The 21941-nt window shown below is 40.6% G+C and overlaps 1 protein-coding gene across 2 annotated transcripts in view; it reads left to right on the top strand.

Moving 5' to 3' along the window:
* Positions 1-21941, top strand: part of LOC126212942 (uncharacterized) — a 485086-nt gene that overhangs the window by 143922 nt on the left and 319223 nt on the right. The gene's annotated exons all lie outside the window — the stretch shown is intronic.

The raw sequence follows: 21941 nt of genomic DNA, 5'->3' as shown, positions 1-21941 counted from the left end.
TCCTTACATTTTGTAGCAACGGAAAGTGATACCCTGTTCAAGAAAAGAATGAAAATGGAATTATGTCTGTATAAATACGTTATCTTCCCATAAACGACACGTGATTAACGTATGTTCTACTCATCAGTTTTCTTCCTCTTTACTTGAGTGCTGTAAGAAAAGGACAATACTCCCTGTTTACAAGCTAGTTAACTGAAGTTAACAAATCAAACACGTTACTTTCAAGACAGGTAGGTGAGATCTACAAAGCTTAAAAAATGGAAAAATTCTTCCACACATTGCTGTAGGTGATGTGAGGTACATGAGATGAATGAGAGATTAAAGAGCACTATAGCAAATTAGCATTACCTCCATGTAACATCTATAACTGTGCTTTTGTGTTGAAATTTAAGCTCCTTTTATGTTAAGCAAGTATTTTATTTTTATGAACAGCCCATTCGTTTTCTTCAAAAAGGGCCATTGATTCATTTTATAATCGTATGTTTGTGGCAAGTGAATTTAAACCATCCACCACCCTCAAATATGTTTCTACACTGCTTGCAAAGAAATTCGTCTTGTTGAGTGCTACACTTCCCAGCCATAGATGTGTTCTTCTTGCAACCAAACGTAGTGCTATCCTGAAATTTGTTGTACAAGTTTTACTGCCAACGTTACATACTTTTCCACTGGTTAGGACGTATAGTGACCGTGATAGAGAACAGTATTTACAGCACAACTGTTTATAGTTCACCTACCTTCGAAACGAATGCAGTGTACGAGGGTGGTTTGAAAAGTTGTCGGAACGGAATAGAAAAAAGTACTTACATCACTGAAACGTCTTTATTTTTCAACGTAGTCTCCTTGTCCATTAATGCACTTGGTCCAACGATGTTCCTGTGCCTTGAACCCATCTCGAAAATGAGTTTCCTCCATTTCTGGAAAATAGTTGTAAACTCTGGCTATCAATTATTCGTTTGAAGTGAATCTTCGTCCACCAAGAAAAAGTTCCTATTTTGGGAAGAGATGGAAGTCTGACGGAGCCGTATCAGGTGAATAAGGCAACATTTCATACCTTAATTCGTGTAATTTTGCTATGGCGACGGCACATGTGTGCGGGCACACATTGTCTTGATGGAAGATGACTCTCTTCCTCGTTAAACCTGGCCTATTTTCACTTATCTTTTGTTGTAATCTGCCCGGGAGGTTAGCGTAGTATTCTCCAGTAATTGTTTTCCCAGTGGGGAGATAATCTACAAACAGAGTCCCCTCCGCATCCCAGAACACTGAAGCCATGACCTTTCCCGCTGAAGGAATTGCATTTGCTTTCTATGGTGGCAGAGAATCATCATGTTTCCACTGCGTTGACTGTTCTTTTCTCTCTGGGGTATAGTAGTGCAAAACCGGCGCAAAAAATCTTCTTCGTTGCTCCTAAAAACGGGCCAAACTTTGTTCCGATATGTTCATTCTTGTGCGTTTTTGATTTTGCGTCAAGAGTCGCGGCACCCATCTTGCAAATAATTTTTTTCATTTGTAATTCTTCAGTTAAAATGTGATATACCCTTTCAGATGGCATCTGGCAAGCGTAAACAATTTCATGCACTGTCAATCGGCGATCCTCCGTGACCATTTTGTGCACTTTTGCAATGATAGCTGCAGTAGTGACACATCTTGGCCGACCACTGCGAGGATCAACATTTAAGCTCTCCTGGCCGAATTGAAATTCATTTGTCCACATGGCAACAGCTGAATATGAAGGAGCAGAGTCCCCCAGTGTATTCTGGAAATCGGCACAAATGTCCTTTGCTTTCATATCTTTCTTTACAAAGTACTTAATCACACTCGAATCTCGATTTTTTCCACCTTCGCAAATCACTACGCGGGAACAGCAACAGAGCCACGTCACCGCCATAGCTCTCTTCCAAGAGCACTGACGTGGCACGTGTTTACAGGCAGCAGTCCAGTGAATGTCACGTGAACAACTCGTTGCGCTAGCGCTGACCTCTGGTGGTGATTCGGAGAACTTTTCAAACCACCCTCGTATTTTATACATATACTCTGGTTATCTTATACGCCACACACAGGCAGGTAGGTAATCTTGGTGGAAGCCCTGCTACACCTGCAAATGTATAGAACCATATTGTATTATACTGGCTGCCACAAGATCTTAGTAAATGGCATTTGGGTGAACATTCATGTTGTTCTCTAAATACTGTACTAAATAGTGTTGCGTTCTTCTAATGCCAATGAACAGATTTCACTCATAGTGAATTAACAATGCTTCTGTGTCCTTGTTATGTTATGTTATGTTAACTGGGGACTTAGAAACGACAGAGAGACTCCGTCCCCGCCGCAGCCGCAGCCGCAGTGGTCCACAACCCCACGAGGACTACTGCAGTCCACTTCACCCCTCCGCCGCCCCACACCGAACCCAGGGTTATTGTGTTGTTCAATCCCCAGTGGACCCCCCAGCGAATGTCTCACACCAGACGAGTAAAACCACTATGTTTGCGTGGTAGAGTAAAGGAGGTGTTCGCGTACGGGAGAACTTGTCTGTGCAGCGATCGCCGGCATAGTGTAGCTGAGGCGGAATAAGGGGAACCAGCTTGCATGCGCCTAAGCAGATGGTAAACCGCCTAAAAACCATCCACAGACTGGCCAGCACACCGGACCTCGACACAAATCCGCCGGACGGATTCGTGCCACGGACCAGGCGCTCCTTCCCACCGGGAAAGCCGTGCGTTAGACCACACGGCCAACTGGGCGGGCAGTTTCTATGTCCTTACTGACTTAAAACTACAGTCCGTTACCTTGTGAAAAATCTGGCCTTCATGGTAAAGATTATAGCACGTTAGCAGGCACCTAGTGCAGCGGGAAACCGCTATCTGTAAACTAATAGTGGTTGAGACCTAAGTGCAGCAGCGGGTAGTTTACCACAGCTGATATAGGCGTAGCTGTAGTTTTTGTTTTTGCATTGTGACACTGTTATCCAGTTTGTTGATGATGTGGTAACAAAATAGGCATTTGACTGTCAGGATGGCCACGTGCAGCTTATAATTCACAATTAGCTACCTCCTCTCTACCCACTTCCCAAATGGATTACCGTTTTGATTGTTGGCCTTCTCCCTCTTTGGAATGAGCCTTTCTTTTTTACTGTGACCTTCCTCGTGCTGATTCTTCCCATTCCCCGTTCTGTTGGCCACTGGCTCTGCCTTTTTGCACTAGTACGTACTTTTCCCTCTCCAATGTATAATTTACCATTTTCTCTAAAGCCTTCTGCTCCTTCTCAGTTTATTTGCGCTCAAATTCGTCTAATATTAGTTTCACTTGGTATTTAGTTTCCTCTTCCTTTCGTCTTTTCGTATCAAAATAATCCGCTCTGTAAGTTTTTCTGTGAATACACAACTCATTGTGTCACCTTTCACACGGTAAATGTCAGCTTTAGAGATCTGTCTAATTCCCGTTTCAGCTTTTCCTTTATCATTCATTCATACGCGCATTGTGTTCCATCATTTCCATCTATAAGAATACGATTCACGGTCGAGGAAAGATTCCAGCAATTCGTTAACAGGCAGAGACAATCACTGCATCAGTAAATATTAGTAGCGTTGATGTACTCAAACTGGTAATTACGGCAATTACTTCTACATTACTCCCTCTCCCTCTCCAATGGGTAGGTCAGGAGATTATTAGTAGATGGGAACTGAGCGAGTTGGTGAAGCAGTTAGCACACTGGACTTGGATTCTGGAGGACGATAGTTCAAACCAGCATCTGGTCATCCTGATTTAGATTTTTCCTGATTTCCCAAAACTGGTTCAGGGAAATGCTGGGGCGGTGACGCAGCCAATTTCCTTCGCCTTCGTGCTCCGTCTCTAACGTCCTCATTGCTGATGGGACATTAAAAATTAATCTGCTCCTCCCTCTTCAGTAGGTGGAAAGATTAAATAGATTAATGGTAATTAATCTAGCCTGGGTAGCTGTGTGGTCTAACACGCTGCTTCCCAAGTGGGAGGGCGAGCTGGTTCCCGCCACGAATCCGCTTTGGGTATTAGTGTCGGGCTCTAGTGTGCCGGCCATCCTGTGTATGGTTTTTAAGGCAGTTTTCCATCTATACGGCGAATGCGGGCTGGTTCCCTTAATCTGCCTCTGTTACACTGTCGACGATTGCTGTGCAAACACTGTTTCCACGTATGTGTTGTAACCTCCCCACAGAAATTTAAAATATTACTCAAATGTAAAATGGACATTCAGCTAAGTGTAAGCTCCCCAGAGAAATTATGAACACAATAATTGAATGGTAACTAGAATACAACTTAATGTAACCTCCCATGAAATAAATTTAAAGACAAAGACAATTAAATAAAAATTAGCAATCTGACCCAAGTATAAGTTCCTCACAAAAAAAATGAAAGTCAATTCAGTGATAATAAAATCTCAGTGACAATGAAAACAAAATAGACCGAAATGTTGATCTTAGGCCCTGTTCACTAATTAAACTGAAATTCTTACCTTAATAAAACTGCATCTGCTCTTATTTTTCGCCATAGCTTGGAGGAAATTCATTGCAAAAATTTTGAATTTAATGGAAACTTTTCTTTAAGGAATAGTGAGGGAATATTTCTTTGAATTAAAGGATTCTTTGTTAAAAAAATTGCTTTGAAAACAAAATTATTATTGGGGCGATTCTTGCACAAATTAGTTACAGTTAATTTACATTATTAGCTGAGCGCAATGCTGCTTCATTACCTTATTTAAAAATAATATACCTCGTCCTGAATCTTGACCAGAGTTCCATGTCGACGCCCGCCGACTGCTCACACACAACACCGACTTTCTCGTGTGCGCTACTAGCACAGACTACGTCATCTCGTATGCACTACTACTCTCGAACTGCTAACTCGCAACTGAACTGTCTCGTAACTCGACTGCAACAGAACTGGACTGGACTGACTACATGCTCTCTGGTCAGAGATTCTGTGGCTCGCCATCGCTGCCTATGAAACGTACGCGTTTCATAACCCTCCACTGGGGGGGGGGGGGGGGGGCAAAAATTTGGCAGCGATGGTGAGTCATTTGGACTTGCCAAGCGCGGCAAAATTTTTTCTTTAATCAATTAACTTTTACAATGTACAAAATATTCAGATGTAGTACATGAGTTAAATGTGGTGCACATGCACCAAGTACAAAACATTTCAGACAAAGACAAAAAATGTATACAATGAGTACAGAGCGTATCAGCAAATCAGAAAAATGTATATACAATATAAAAGACAAGAGTGCACATATACTGTACTTCAGAACAAATCGAAAAAATGTCTTTAGCATTTACACAACAAATAAACATAATGGCAAATATCATGTCGACAAGGGACATAAGTGTACTTGCATTGAAAAAATGTATAGGCCATGAACATAAATGATGTTAGCAAAAAATGATTTTCACTATTAGGATAGGAAAGGGAAGGATTGCATCATGATTGTAGCACTTTAGATTGCACACAGCTGCTCTGAAAGTCCATATCTTTCCACAAAGTACAACACCAAGTGACACAATTTGAAGTTCTTTTCCCATTAGTATTTATCAGCGTATCCAAGACACTGAAATGTCGTAGTAATATTTCTTGTGATCATTTAGGCAGTACATCAGGTACACCAAACAGTGGGACCATAATAACGTCTCCATCGCTCACGGTGGTGGACAGCATATCGTGTCAACACCACGCTCTTACAAGGCACACCAACGTAGAATTAGTGCAAAAACCAAATATAGTGCTCCATGATCAGGAGGATGGACAGGACATATGGATATTACAGTAATTCCAGGTAGTTAGGTCAGAAGGTGAAGGACATTAAGTAAAAGACAAGTCTTGATTAGTAATTACATTAGTAGTTTGCGGCATCCATAGCCTAGTTATTGAACATTCTGTACCATGTATTTTAGTATTACAGAATAATGTTCATAAAATTAAATTATTGGCCTTATGGGTAATCGTATTACAATAAACAGCGGCAGTCTTTGGCCAGTTACAAAGCATATTTAGTATGACAGAATAATGTTCATCAGAACTCTTCATTGAAAAGGAGAGTCAATTATTGGCCTAGCATAATACATTGAGTTATATAAATTATTGGCACTCATTGGCCAGTGACCAAAACATGAAAAGTCATCATTGAAAACAAGATCTAATTCATTTAGTTACATTAATTATCGGCACTCAGTGGCCAGTTATTAAAACATGAAAAGTCATAATTGAAAACAAGAGCTAATTCATTTAGTTACATTAATTATCGGCACTCAGTGGCCAGTTATTAAAACATGAAAAGTCATAATTCATTTAGTTATATTAATTATTGGCCCTCAGTGGCCAGTTATAGAACATGAAAAGTCATAATTGAAAACAAGAGCTAATTCATTTAGTTACATTAATTATCGGCACTCAGTGGCCAGTTATTAAGACATGAAAAGTCATAATTGAAAACAGGAGTTAATTAATGTCATAATTAATAACATAATTCATTTAGTGACATTAATTATTGGCACTCATTGGCTAGTTATAGAACATGAAAGGTCATAATTCATTTAGTTATATTAATTATCGGCACTCAGTGGCCAGCAAGTATTGAATAGTATAAAACATTGTTCATCATTCAGTATTATTCAGATTATTAAGAAGTCATTATTAAAATTAGTTAATTACAATCATAGCATTAATAATCATGGGCATTATAAGTAGTCTCATTACAATAAACAGTGGCAGTTATTAGCCAGTTACAAAGCATATTTAGTACTTTTTTCTTGCATCATTAAGAAGTCATTACTCAAGTGACATACTATTCAGAGCTGATCAGTATTATTCAGAATTATCATAAACTAGTAACATTATTTGGGACTGGTAATACATTTTTTTGTTTTTTTGTTTTTTTTTTGTTTTTGTGTTAGCAATGCATTGCGTTGGGATCGATAATTAATTGCTGAGGCATAACAATATTTGCTTTTGACCTATTGCTGCAAATGAGGATAGGTAACGTCATTCGTCATGAGTCAGCTGTAGCAAGGTTATGCAACAAGGCAGTATATGTGATCACATTTATAAATGATAGACACAAATGGGTAAAAAAAAATGCAAGTACTAGAACAGGTATAATAAGTAACAGGTTTAGTAAGTATCATGAAAACTGCCTCATAAGGTTTTTGTATCTTCTTTCATCTATTCCGTAGTTGAAATTCCCATTTCTGTTTAAATTTATTTCCTTTACGCACCATGTCTTTCTGAAATTGATGAACAAAGATTAATGCCTTGCATTTAAATCATATACCCACTAAATAATGACTGGTTAATGGTGACACAATTAAGCATACAGCATAACATGACAGAAAACGTAATATGTCAAGAGCATAGACAGTGTTCAGGCAAAAATGTACAGAGAATATCACAATGCAGCAGAAAAAAAAGAAGAAAAATGTAAAATAGACACGATGTTGAGATATCACAGGGCAAAAAAAAAAAAAATGTCAAAGTCAACTGGTGTGTTATACCTTAAAAATTTCACAGTGCATACAAACAAAACAGAAAAACAATCATACATACAAAAAAATGGAAAATGGGCACGGTCTGATGTGTAACGACAAGAAAAGCAACCTGCTAACCTTACCTTGCCGGGCACTTGCCAAGGAAATATACGATAATCATCAGTAATTAGTCATGTGAATATAATTGCATAAGTGGTCATAAAAAAAATTAGGAAATGGCATTACAGTGTGTTGAATCATAAAGTGTCTTCATTCAATAAAGGGTTTAATATTTGACCTATGGTGGTTGCCTTTGGATTTTCTGGTTCTCGAAGTTTCGACGTGTACAACATTGGGGTGAGGAATGCTGCGAATCCGATATGGACCTGCGTATAGAAGTTCAAATTTACTGCACTTACCTTTTATTTTGCTGGATAAATAGTGTGTTCGTACTAATATCTTCTGTCCCACGTGAAAGTCTCGGCGTGTACAAACCTGTTTTTGCTGTCTTCTCCGGCGCTCTGCGGCATGTTTGATGTTGTTCAGCGGAATGTCAATTATTTCGTGGTGTCTTAGTCGACGACAAGTAGGAAAGTTTACCAATTCTTTAATTTTGTTTGGTGGTTCAACGTTTTTCAGTATAACAGACGGAGATAGCATAGTGGATTCATTTGGTATGGAATTAATTACATCTTGGAATAAGAATATGTGTGTATCCCAATCAATATGTCTTTTGTGGCAGTATATTCTACACAGTTTACCAATTTCTTTCATTAATCGTTCACAGGGGTTCGAAGAAGCATGGTACTTGGATATATAGATCGGAGAAATGTTTCTAGCTCGTAACATGCGTGTCCATATAGCAGAACGAAATTGTGATCCATTATCGGAAATTACTCTCATCACATGCCCTACATGAAATAGAAAATGTTTTACAAATGCTTTCGAGACAGTTTTAGCAGTAGCTTTCCGTAACGGAGTGAAAGTAACAAATTTTGAAGTGAGTTCAACAGCGACAAAGATGTAGCAAAAACCTCTATTAGTTCTCGGAATTGGACGAAAAATGTCTACTGCGGCGATATGTCTTAATTTAACAGGTATAATGGGATATAATGGAGGAATATGTGAACTTGTGTCTGACTTAGCTTTCTGGCAAATTTTACATGACGCTAAAACTCGTCGTATACGTTTTTCCATGTTTGTAAAATAACAGTTCTGTCTCAGTATAAGAAAACATTTTCTGGCTCCGTAATGTGCGTAGCTTAAATGAGTGTACCAGATTAATTTGTTAACAAGTTCGTCAGGAATGCATAATAACCAATTGTTGCTGTCTGGATGAGAGCGGCGAAACAGAATGTCATTGCGTACAGTGTAATGGTGTCTAATCGTAACATTATTCTTATCTTGCCAAAGGTGTTTAATTTCTTTCCACACATTGTCTTTACTTTGCTCTTTTGCTATGTCCTGTAATGACGACGAAATAAAATTTTCAAATGCAACTTGCTGAATGTACATGACACTGAAATTTGCTTTGCAGAAGTTGGTTGCGACGTCTTGCTGATTGTTGCTGAGAGAGCGAGATAGTGCGTCTGCTATAACATTTTGTGTGCCGGGAATGTGAACTATTGTAAAATTAAATTCCTGCAAATAAAGTTTCCATCTACTTAACCTGTCGTGAGTAAATTTAGCCGAAAGTAAGAATTGTATCGCTCTGTGGTCCGTGTAAACGTTGGCATGTCTGCCATAAAGAAAGTGCCGAAATCTTGTGAAAGCCCAAACAACACATAACGTTTCCAATTCTGTGACGGAATAATTTCGTTCAGCAGGTGACAAAATGCGGCTTGCAAATGCGATGTTCTTAATTACTGTTGAGCCATCTTCTTCAATTTCCTGGAAAATGTGCACGCCTAAAGCGGTGTTGGAACTGTCGGTGGCAATGGAAAAATTTCTGGTAAGATCTGGGTGCGATAAAAGTGGAGCATTCAACAAGGCATGTTTCAGGTTCACAAATTCAGAATGTGCTTGCTTATCCCATGACCAAATAGTGTTTTTACCTGTTAATTGGCATAATCTAGGCGTGTCTAAAGCAGAGTGATGAATAAATTTGCGAAAAAAGTTAATTAAACCCAAAAACTGCGTAATTGTTTCTTCGTCGTAGGAACAGTAATGTCACGTATAGCTTGAAGTTTTTCCGGATCAGGCGCAATGCCTTCTGCTGAAATTACGTGTCCAAGAAATTTTATAGAAGTTTTACCAAAATGCGATTTGCTGAGATTAATTGTGAGTCCTTGAGCATGGAAAGTTTGTAACAGACGTTCAAGAATCATATTGTGTTCAGACCACTTAGTTTCTGCAATAAGAATGTCGTCTACGTACGTCGTGATTCTGTCTTTAAGTTCTGTCGGAAGTATGGTGTTCAAACCGCGAATAAAAGCTGCAGAAGAAATTGTTAAGCCGAACTGTAATTTACAAAATTGATAACAGTCACCAAAACAGAGAAAAGCTGTGTACTTTCTGCAATTTGGATGAAGTTGAATTTGCCAAAATCCCGATTTCAAATCTAATGTAGAATAAATAGCAGTACCATGAAATTTCTGTAACAGTTCCTCTAATGTCTGTGGTCGGTCTGTTTCATTAATAATAATGTCATTAATGTGACGCGAATCAAGTACGAGGCGAAGTGAGCCATCTTTTTTCTTAACAATATGCAGCGGGTTTATGTATGGACTAACTGCCGGTTCAAGAATTCCTTGGTCAAGCATATCCTGCAATTCTTTTTTAACTTGTTCTCTATGAATATACGGAATAGGATAATGCTTAGCTTTAAATGTGTCGTGCTGTTTGACTTGAAATTCATACATAAATCCGGACATAGTACCAGGAATGTGGTCAAAAACTGGAGCTTGCTGTAAAAGAATTTTGCGTAGTTGCGTGCGTTCGTCATCTGTATTTGCACTACTTTGTGTAACTTTATCAGAAATCATCTGCATTACGTCGTAGTCAGTTTCGTCTGGAGTATTATAGTTGTGTACGTACGTATCCGTGAACAATGTGGGATTACAGTCTATGTTACGTGATACTGAAATGACCTCTGTACAATTAATTGTTTCCTCTTCTGGCGATAATGAGTGCTGAAATTCTAAAGCCGATTGCACATTTTCATCCTTCAACATTAAATAAGAATTTTGAAAATCAACCACTGCGTCGTGTTGTACGAGAAAATTAGTACCTAAAATTACGTCTGTTGTCAATAAAGGAACAATCCAAAAATTTGAGTGAAATGTGTGACCTGCAATACAAAATGATAAATGCGTCTGTAATTTAACGTCTACTCCTTTACTCGATACTGCTCCTTTCACTTTCGTTTTGCCTAATGGTAATGTGGGATAGGTATTCTCTTTGTTACACTCGTTGAAAGTCTCATTTATAACTGACATAGGTGATCCGGAATCGATTACTGCTGAAAATTTCGATGAACCAATTTTAATTTCGATGACAGGATGTGAAATGGTTTTCTGAACAACTGGTCTTTCCTGTAAAAGAGAGTCTCGTATGTCATCAAAGGTAATTACATTTTCGTGAACAACATTCTGCGTGTCTAAAGAAGTGCTTGTGTTATTGGAAGATGCGTCCTGTACAGTATCTAGTCAAATTCTATCTGACGTGTTATTATTATCAGGAGGATGTTGTGGCATTTCTACTATTTGAACTGTTCTATTACTTCATCCAGACGTATTACGCTCTGGATGATACCTACTGTCGGGTTCATTCATGAGAATATGTTCTTGCGGATGATTTTGTTGTTGATAAGACCGACTGTTATTATATGTACGCTGATAATTGTGCTCATCATTTTTACGTCTGTCGTAATAGTCATTCCTATACGGTGCATTGCGATAGGAATTGAAATACTGCGTTTTCTGTACGTAGTTGTTCCTTTGCTGCCGTGCGCTACTATTTGTTGGATCTGGGACTATACGTGCATGCGGCGAAACATTAAAGTTAGGTTGACCTTGTGCATTACATTGTTGGTTATGTATTCCAACCGGCTGACTTTCATGCTATTGTGGTGGAAAACGTCTATTGTTACCAAAATGTGATTCCTGTTGCTCAAAATTTTGACGATATTGATAATTAGAATTTTGTCTGTTATTAAAGTTTTGGTGGTTGTCATTCCTAAAGTGTCTGTTACCTTTCCTACTAAAATTACGTGTCTGATCATAATTGCTGTACGTCTGTTGGCCTAGGTTGTTATATGAAAAATTTTTGTTTACAAAAGAATAATCAGATTGTTGTACTTCCAAGAGCTGTAACAGATCCCTGAATGCTGAAATATTTTCTTTTTGCTGACCGGTTAGAAGTGAAACTCTTAATGACCGTGGTAATTTAGAGATACATAATTGAATGAGTGCAGATTCACTGTACGGTTCACTTAGGTACTGGTTTTGTTGCACCATGTGCTCAAAAAATTGCGTGACACTAGGAGAATTCGAGTTCTCATAATTCGGTAAACTAATTAGCTGATCTTTAATTCCGCGCTGTGTCGTCTTCGACCAGTACGCTGACAGAAAAGCATTCTGAAACTCTTCTACTGAATAGCATTGTCTCGCGATCGGTCTCATACGAGTTGCCGGCTCGCCTTCCAAGAAACTGCAAATAAATTCAAGTTTGTGCGTTACGGGCCAAGTAGGTGGAAAGACAAAGCTAAATTGTTGTATCCAATCTAGCGGGTGAATCTGTGTTCTGTCATTCTTAAACACTTTAAATTTTCTTACTGACAGAAAATGTTTGTAATCGAAATTATCGTCTCTGTGTGCTGGAACAGGTTAAGGATTGTAAGAGAATCTATTGAACTGTGGTTGTTCGGAATCTAAGTCCCGTACTCTCTGTTGATTACTTAAATTATACGCGCTGCGTGAGTCTGACAAATGTTCGCAAAGTGGCGTCTGCTGTGATGTATTATTAACTGAAATATTTTTTATCTCCGTTACCTCTTGCTGTAAACTTGACAACTTTCTACGCAACGTGTTATTTGATGAATCGATCTCATTAATTGTCTGCTGTAAATTTTGAAATTCAGGTGTTTGGTTAAATGAAACCGGTGAAGTATCGTCTGATTTATTGTCATTAGTACTTTCGATAACATCAATACGACTGGCCAATTCATCACATTTTTCAGTCAGTATTTTAACCTGATCATCGGTTTTAGAATCAGAGGCGTTAATCTGTTTTTGCAACTTACGTGTAGTTTCGTTCAGTTTTTTAACATCAGCTTTCACGAGATCGGAATCCTGTGTTAGTTCTAATTGTTCGAGTCTGTCGGTCACTGTTTGAAAATCTGTTGTGTATGTGTCTGTTTTCGATTTAAGGTCAGAAATCTCATCACGTAATTCGGTGTTCAATTGTTCAATGGTATTAATTTTGTCCGATACTGTAGCAATATTGTTGTCCACGTATGTTTTTGCTTTCGCAAACATCTTACGTTTGTCTTCTTGTCTCTGTGCAGTGATTGTTTCCATGACTTGACGTTTGACTTTATTTTGATCCTCAATAAATTTGCGGAAACGCGTATCACTGTTTTGTATGTGGAGATTAAAGCGTTCGTCAATCTGAGTGTTCTGTTGTTCGAATTTCGCGTCTATCTTTGCGTCCATTGTGCGCGAAAGCTCTACCGTCATTGCTTTAAACTCGTCCCGTAATTGTGTAGCTTTTTCAGAGCATTGTTTAGCGACTCCGCTAATTCCGTATCTGAGTGTTTCTGTTGCAGCTGTTTGCAATTCCCTTAATTCCTGAGCAACAGACTTAATTTCTTCGCTACTTTTTCTTGAAGAAGCCTCAATTTCCTCGCGCAACTGTTCCTTAGTGTCATGACACTGCGCGGCAACGGCTCTAATTTGTTCACTAAGCTGTCTGGAATTGTTGTCTAATTTTTCATTAAACTGTTTGTTCTGCTCACTAAGTTGTCTGAAATCTTCACTAAGTTTATCTTGTTTTTCGTTCTGTTGTTTGACCTGTTCACTAAGTTTGTCTTGTTTTTCATTAAAGTGTTGTTTAAGATTTTCACTGTGTTGTTGTAGCTATCTTGCCATAAATTGTTCCAGCCCATTATTACCTACACTATTCACTGTGCTGTTTAATGGTGGATCTGGAATTGTCTCGCTTTCTGTAACCATTTGGTTATTCTGTACTTTACAAAAAGGTTTATCAGTCGGATGTACACTGTCAGACATTATTTCTGAATTAAATAAATCCGTCGTACTTTCAGTACACTGACCATTTTCATTCGAAAAATTTGTCTGTGCGTTACTTGAATTCTCCAAACCGGGTGTGTTAAGCTGGGCAGCGCTCATTACAATAGGGCGCCCCGCGTCATCAATTGTCGTCAAATTAACAGAGGAGACAATTTAGTTCGTTTGTACATCAGCAAGATAAAAATCGTCATTAGTGGTTGGAACGCATTGATTGTCAGTGAACGCAGGATTGTCATCATTACACTGCGTGTCACTAGTACTATCGGTCATGTTGTTTAAGTCGGTAATTTCATTCAAAATACCTCGCGATACACTATTCACAGTCTTTCGCGGCGTTTTTGCTATAGTCACAATTATTCAAAAGAGAAATAAGCACAATGCAAAAGCAACACAAAAATACAACAGAGCAACGAATTGCCGATGATCTGAGGAAAGAAAGTCACAAATTAGTAAAAGCGTTGCGCCAAATTCTAATTATATTTAAGCAAATAAGAGCAGATACCTGACTGTTTTTCAAAAGATTCTCAACGAAATACGATCCTGGACCGGGTGTCGCCAAGTGTAACCTCCCCATAGAAATTTAAAATATTACTCAAATGTAAAATGGACATTGAGCTAAGTGTAAGCTCCCCAGAGAAATTTTGAACACAATAATTGAATGGTAACTAGAATACAACTTAATGTAACCTCCCATGAAATAAATTTAAAGACAATGACAATTAAATAAAAATTAGCAATCTGACCCAAGTATAAGTTCCTCACAAAAAAAATGAAAGTCAATTCAGTGATAACAAAATCTCAGTGACAATGAAAACAAAATAGACCGAAATGTCGATCTGAGGCCCTGTTCACTAATTAAACTGAAATTCTTACCTTAATAAAACTGCATCTGCTCTTATTTTTCGCCATAGCTTGGAGGAAATTCATTGCAAAAATTTTGAATTTAATGGAAACTTTTCTTTAAGGAATAGTAAGGGAATATTTCTTTGAATTAAAGGATTCTTTGTTAAAAAAATTGCTTTGAAAACAAAATTATTATTGGGGCGATTCTTGCACAAATTAGTTACAGTTAATTTACATTATTAGCTGAGCGCAATGCTGCTTCATTACCTTATTTAAAAATAATATACCCCGTCCTGAATGTTGACCAGAGTTCCATGTCGACGCCCGCCGACTGCTCACACACAACACCGACTTTCTCGTGTGCGCTACTAGCACAGACTACGTCATCTCGTATGCACTACTACTCTCGAACTGCTAACTCGCAACTGAACTGTCTCGTAACTCGACTGCAACAGAACTGGACTGGACTGACTACATGCTCTCTGGTCAGAGATTCTGTGGCTCGCCATCGCTGCCTATGAAACGTACGCGTTTCAGCGTACGCCACAATTATTCTACCACGCTAACATATGGGGTTACACTCGACTGGTATGAGATGTTCATGTTCCTGGAGGGGGGGCTGGGGGGTGGTTGGTGGACTGGCCTCTTCTGGGGTTGTGAGCCTCTGAGGGCTACGACGGGACAAAGCCTCTCCGTCGTTTCCGGTTTAACGTACATACAGGGGTAACTTGACAGGACACATCATGATCCAAATAGGAACGGTTAATTTACTAGTGGAAGGAGGTTTGTGGGATAAAAAGCGTAAAAGGAGACTTCGATTTGCATAGATTAAGCAGGATAAAGTGGCTATAGGGTACAGATGAAGAGATCTGCGGAAACTGGGCCGGGGGAATGCATTACCTACAACATAAGAAGTGAACTGGAGTTTCCATCTGTAGACCCCCTTCTTCATTGCCACCTCTATCGAGCTGTGGGGCTATGGAAACACCTAAAATACTAGTACCACATTTTGATTTTTGTTCTCAGTTTTTTCCTTAATTTAATTAATCTGGAAGCACAAGACCACGTGGGCCCAAGCCAAGCAGTTTTCCATCTACCTTGGCGAATGCGGGCTGGTTCCCTTAATCTGCCTCAGATACACTGTGTCCACTATTGCTGTGCAAACACTGTTTACACCTATGCGTACGCCATAATTATTCTACCACGCAAACATTTGGGGTTACACTCGACTGGTATGAGATGTTCCTGAGGGGATTGGGGGGGGGGGGGGGGGGGCTGACTACAAAATTTACAGAAAGTTGATTAACAAATGTAAAAGGTTAAACCTATAAAAGAGAGAAAGAAATAATAACAGTAATTAATATGTTGCAGAGTGCTGCAATGATGCCTGTCCAATTAGATCTGAATATCTGGGGTTTATCACACAAATTTTTCATTATGACCTGTTCTAAATGGAAGATATAGATAATAGAAAATTTTGAAGTACATTTCTTAAGAGAATATTATCCAGGGGCAAACTTACCCTCTCTGTGGTGTTCTCTGCGTGAATGTAGCAGTTTCTTTTGAATAACTCCATATTGTTAATTACATAATGGAGTTTAGCCGAGCAGTGTAAGGCACTGCAGTCGTGGACTGTGCGGCTGGTCCCGGCGGAGATTCGAGTCCTCCCTCGGGCATGGCTGTGTGTGTTTGTCCTTAGGATAATTTGGGTTAAGTACTGTGTAAGCTTAGGGACTGATGGCCTTAGCAGTTAAGTCCCATTATATTTTACACACATTTGAATATTTTTTTAACAAAATGGAGTAAATTTACGTTGACTGAATAACCTGCATGAAGCTTTTGAACTTATTCTGCAAATTATTCTCACCGCATCGTTTAGCAATGTTATCTGTGAATGAACACAGTGGCCCTAAATTTTGATACCACGGGATGTTACAGAGTGAAAGTATGCAAAGTCAGGAAGCATGTTCGTTTCATTGTCATGGACAGTAGACAATATTCTTACATTGGTGTTATCACCATTTATGAGGTGGGAAGTTTTAAGAACGGGCTTGTAATTGTACAATGGTGGTACTTACATACTACCCTGATGCATCTCATTTAAAATAGTCCCCTTCTGACTGATCACACCGACTTCTACGGTGTTTCCCCTGTTTGAAACATTCCTGGAAATTTTTTTCGTGAGGTGTGTTAAGGACGCTCTCCGCATTTTCCTGTATGTCTTCATTCGAGTCAAATCGGTGCCCTTTCAGTGAAAATTTCAGTTTAGGAAACAGAAGTCAGCAGGGACCAAATCAGGGGAATATGGTGGTTGTGGATGCAGAGGAACATTGAATTTGGTCAAAAATTCAGCGATGGAGAGGGCACGATGATCTCCAGCATTGTCACGGTGTAGCACCCAACTCCTGTCTTTCCACAATGCAGGCCTTTTCTTACACACCTTTTCGCACAAACGCTCAAAGACACATTTGTAGTATTCCTGGTTAATTTTCTGTCCTCCAGCGGTAAATTCGTCATGCACACTACCGGTAGAATCGAAAAAAACCACCAACATTCTCTTCACCTTCGACCGCCTTTGCAATGCTTTTTTCCGTCGTGGTCAATCTGGAGTCTTCCACTGCGAAGACTAGATTCAGGATCATATCTGTATACCCACGATTCGTCATCTGTAATTACCCTATTTAACAAATCTGATTCATTTTTAGTCCGATTAATCAGTTCTTGGCACACTTCAAGCCGGTATTGTCTCTGGTCACTTGACAAACTTTTGGAATGAATTTTGCGGACACTCCACGTATGTTCAGATCTTCAGTTAAAATTGACTGAACTGCATAGAAATTTAAAGTAAGTCCATCAGTCACCCCCCTAATTGTAAGTCCACGATCAGAGCGCACTACTTCGCGAACTGTCACAACATTTTCATTCGCTTTTCAGTTGGAAGGACGGTCGGACCGTGGTTCATTTCCAAATGATTCGCGGCCATTTTTAAATGTGTTGAACCCGACAAAAACAATCATCTCCAAACGCTGTTTTTAATATTTCGTAAATCTCAGAAGCTGATTTCCCGGTTTTAAAACAAAATTTCACACAAACTAGTTGCTCCGTTTTTACGTCCAATTTCACGCAGACAAAATCCGCCAACAAGATCTAACAGACCCGCACTCAACCTGCTGCTACAATGAACCGAATAAAGGAAACGCAGTTTCCTGTCAGAGGGCGCTCAAGGACAAGGCAATGACTCTGTCTCCAGCCTCCGTGTGCCTGCCCGCAAAACCAGTAAGCAGTAGCGGATCCATTATTAAAACCTTTCTGTCACACCTCGTATCTCATTTCCAGAAGAGCTCTCCCTATGAACATATGAATTCAGTCCTCATTATTTAAAATTCACAATCTTCAGTTCACAATGTTGACAGTTTTACAATCTGCCCAGCATATATTACACACCAGAAAAGGTTTGCATCACCCCAGTTCCCAGACCTCCTGAAGATATCCGTTGACTGTGAATATTGTATCACAGACACAGTCCCATTGATTGTTCAGAGATGTCACTAAGACCACCCAAAGATTTAAACAACCAGGCATGAGCGTCAGCAATATGGATGAAGGTACATGGTTTGTGTTGTCTGTAGTTCAACCATGGCTAGACGGTCAGTACTGCCGTTCGATCGCGTCAACGTTGTTACTTTGTAGCAGGGAGGGCTCTCAACAAGGGAAGTGTCAAGGCATCTCGGAGTGAACCAAAGTGATGTTGTTCGGACATGGAGGAGATACAGGAGACAGGAACTGTCGATGTCATGCCTCGGTCAGGCCGGCCAAGGGCTACTACTGCAGTGGGTGACCGCTACCTACGAATTATGGTTTGGAGGAACCGTGACAGCAACGCCACCATGTTGAATAATGCTTTTAGAGCAGCCACAGGACGTCGTGTTACGACTCAAATTGTGCGCAATAGGCTGCGTGTTGCGCAACTTCACACGCAACGTCCACGGCGAGATCCATCTTTGCAACCATGACACCATGCAGAGCGGTACAAATTGGCCCAACAACATGCCGAATGGACTACTCAGGATTGGCATTACGTTCTCTTCACCGATGAGTGTCGCATATGCCTTCAACCTGACAATCGGCGGAGACGTGTATGGAGGCAACACGCTCAGGCTGAACGCCTTAGACACACTGTGCAGCGAGTGCAGCAAGGTGGAGGTTCCCTGCTGTTTTGGGGTGGCGTTATGTGGGGCTGTAGTACGCCGCTGGTGGTCATGGAAGACTCCGTAACGGCTGTACGATACGCGAATGCCATCCTCCGACCAATAGTGTAAACATATTGGCAGCATATTTCTGAGGCATTCGTCTTCATGGACGACAATTTGCGCCCCCATCGTGCATATCTTGTGAATGACTTCCTTCATGATAATGGCATCGCTTGACTAGAGTGTCCAGCATGTTCTCCAGACATGAAACCTACCGCACTTGCCTGGGACAGTTTGAAAAGATCTGTTTATGGACGACGTGACCCACCGACCACTCTGTAGGATCTACGCCGAATCGCCGTAGAGGAGTGGGACAATCTGGACCAACAGTGCCTTGATGAATTTGTGGATAGTATGCCACGGAGAATACAGGCATGCATCAATGTAAGGGGATGAGCTACTGGGTATTAGTGGTACAGCAATGTGGACCACGACCTCTGAAGTTCTCGCTGTATGGTGTTACAACAAGCAATGTGTGGTTTTCATGAGCAATAAGAAGGACGGAAATTATGTTTATGTTGATCTATATTCCAATTTTCTGTATAGGTTCCTGAAATCTCGGAACCGTGGTGATGCAAAACTTTTTTTGATATGTGTATATGTATATATATGCTGGGCAGATTCTGAAACTGGTATCATATGGCACACGTAAACGATTCAGCGTAAATATCTCTGGAACAAAACTAGATATCGGAAAACGACTAACACTGGTAGAAATGTAAGAAAGGGGCTCTTAAAAGTAAGTATTTGATACAGTCTAAACAGTAGAAAAATATGTTTCAAACGTATTTACGGTTCTTCAAATGGACGCCTGGTACTATTTCTAACAAAATCAATAACGTGAAAAGTCACCAAAAGAATTGCGTTGGCTGCATGTACATCCCAACAAATTACAAAGCGAAACTGACGCTTGAAATAAACGAAAGGCGCCGCTAATGAATATCCCGGGGTGCAAGCGTGATCCCCACATATCAGTGACCGTGGCAGGGAACTGTGTTATCACTTTCGACCCTCGTGACAGCAGTGAAAGTAATATTGCGTACGTCAATGATATCGCGATTACGAGTGACGTGGGGTTCAACGCTTGCCTCTCTAGATGTGCAGTAGCCGCGCTTTCGTTTATCTCAAGCGTCAACTACGCTTTGCTATTTCTCTGGATGTAATTGAAGTATTGCGATGCAACCATCGCCATTTTTTGTGATTTTTCATGTAGGTGATTCCGTAGGAAATATTACGGGGTATCCGTTTAAAGAAACAAAACGTAGTATTGAAACCAATATTAGCTTAAGTGGTTTCCCTGAAAGTAGTGAACCACACTTTTTTTTCTCAGCCGGAAGCAATCCTACAAATGCGAAACGTTACGTGTGTTCTTTGAAGTCTCTCGAGTGAGCGCGCCAAGTTTCCGTCTCTTTCGACAGACGGCGTACCTGCAGGACAGTTTGAAAATGGCGTCTGTGGATGACGTGCGTTGAAAGCAACGTGCCGTCGTTATTGAAAGTCTCCTTGGGAGAAATAAACTCTGGGGAATATTCACAAACGCTTTTGCGAAGTCTATGGAGCATCTGCTGTCGATAAAAGTACAGTTGGTCTCTGGGTACGGAGGGTGAGGCAGTCAGAAGCCGGTTCGCCGGATCTCCACGACTTGCAGCGGTCGGGGAGATCATGCACGGCTGTCGCACCTGACATGTTACAGCGAGCTGACGTCGTCATTCACGAGGACGGACGCGTTACGACTCGATAAGACATTGTGAGGATCGTAAGGAGGTGATTGCCTTGCTGCAGTGGATACACCGGTTCCCGTGACATCACCGAAGTTAAGCGCTGTCCGGCGTGGTCGGCACTTGGATGGGTGACCATCCAGGCCGCCGTGCACTGTTGCCACTTTTCGGGGTGCACTCAGCCTCGTGATGCCAATTGAGGAGCTACTCGACCGAATAGTAGCGGCTTCGGTCGAAGAAAACCATCACGATGGCCGGGAGAGCGGTGTGCTGCCCCACGCCCCTCCTATCCGCATCCTCCTCTGAGGAAGACACGGCGGTCGGATGGTCCCGGTAGGCCACTCGTTGCCTGAATACGGAGTAAGGCGGTGATTCCCTCAGTGCAGCACTGGCTCCGCCGCCAGGACAAGGTTTGCTACCGATAGGACGTACGCGCTGGAGGAAGACCGTAGAACGGGATGGAGATTACGTGCGAAAACACCATTCTATCGTGAGTGTAATTCTAAATTAAGATCAATAAAGTATTTTTGAACCAAAAAAAGCGGTGCTTTACTTTCTGGGCAATCCTCGTATATAGGGTGATTCAAAAGGAACTGCACACACTTCATGAGCGTAATGTACGAATCAAATGTTTGTGAATTCCTAAGGGACCAAACTGATGAGGTCATCGGTCCCTACTTACAAACTACTTAAACTAACTGAAACTAACTTACGCTAAGGACAACACACACACACACACACGCCCGAGGGAGGACTCGAACCTCCGACAGGGGGAGCCGCACGAACCGTGAAAAGGGTCCTCAGACCACACGGCCATATGCATCAAAATAAGAACAAAATGTTAAATGAAGTTTTCTCTGAAATTGTCTTATTTCAGAGTTATGAAGGAGAGCAGGGGTCACAACGGCAATACAAAGAACGTAGAATTACTTCTTCTCATGAACGACACGATGACATCTGAAATCCAGCACGACTATGTGCTGTACAATTACACCATAACACGTTCGAAACAAGGCAGGCGACAAAGACATCACAGAATTTTGTACTGGACAGTGATGTAATGCCTGCCACAAACGATATTATGCATCATAACTCGGAAAAATAGGAATTTCAGGCAAACATATATTTTATAATTTGCTGTTGTTTTGATGCCCACATTACACTCACAAGATGTGTACAGCTACTTTGACGTGTGCGTGTGTGTGTGTGTGTGTGTGTGTGTGTGTGTGTGTGTGCGTGTGTGTACGAGGGGAAGTCAAAAAGTAAAGGGACATTTGCAGTCTCCCGCAGTATGGTTTGGTAGCACTGCTAGTATCCTAGGATGAAGTGTTGTCCTCTGGAACAATTCTACACTACGTGTCACTCTTATTGCCGCGTTAGTCACTGTATTGT

This window comes from Schistocerca nitens, chromosome 11, assembly GCF_023898315.1.
Source record: "Schistocerca nitens isolate TAMUIC-IGC-003100 chromosome 11, iqSchNite1.1, whole genome shotgun sequence".
NCBI classification, from domain to species: domain Eukaryota; kingdom Metazoa; phylum Arthropoda; class Insecta; order Orthoptera; family Acrididae; genus Schistocerca; species Schistocerca nitens.
Note: the sequence above shows the minus strand (reverse complement) of the source record. Positions and strands in the feature narration are given on the sequence as shown.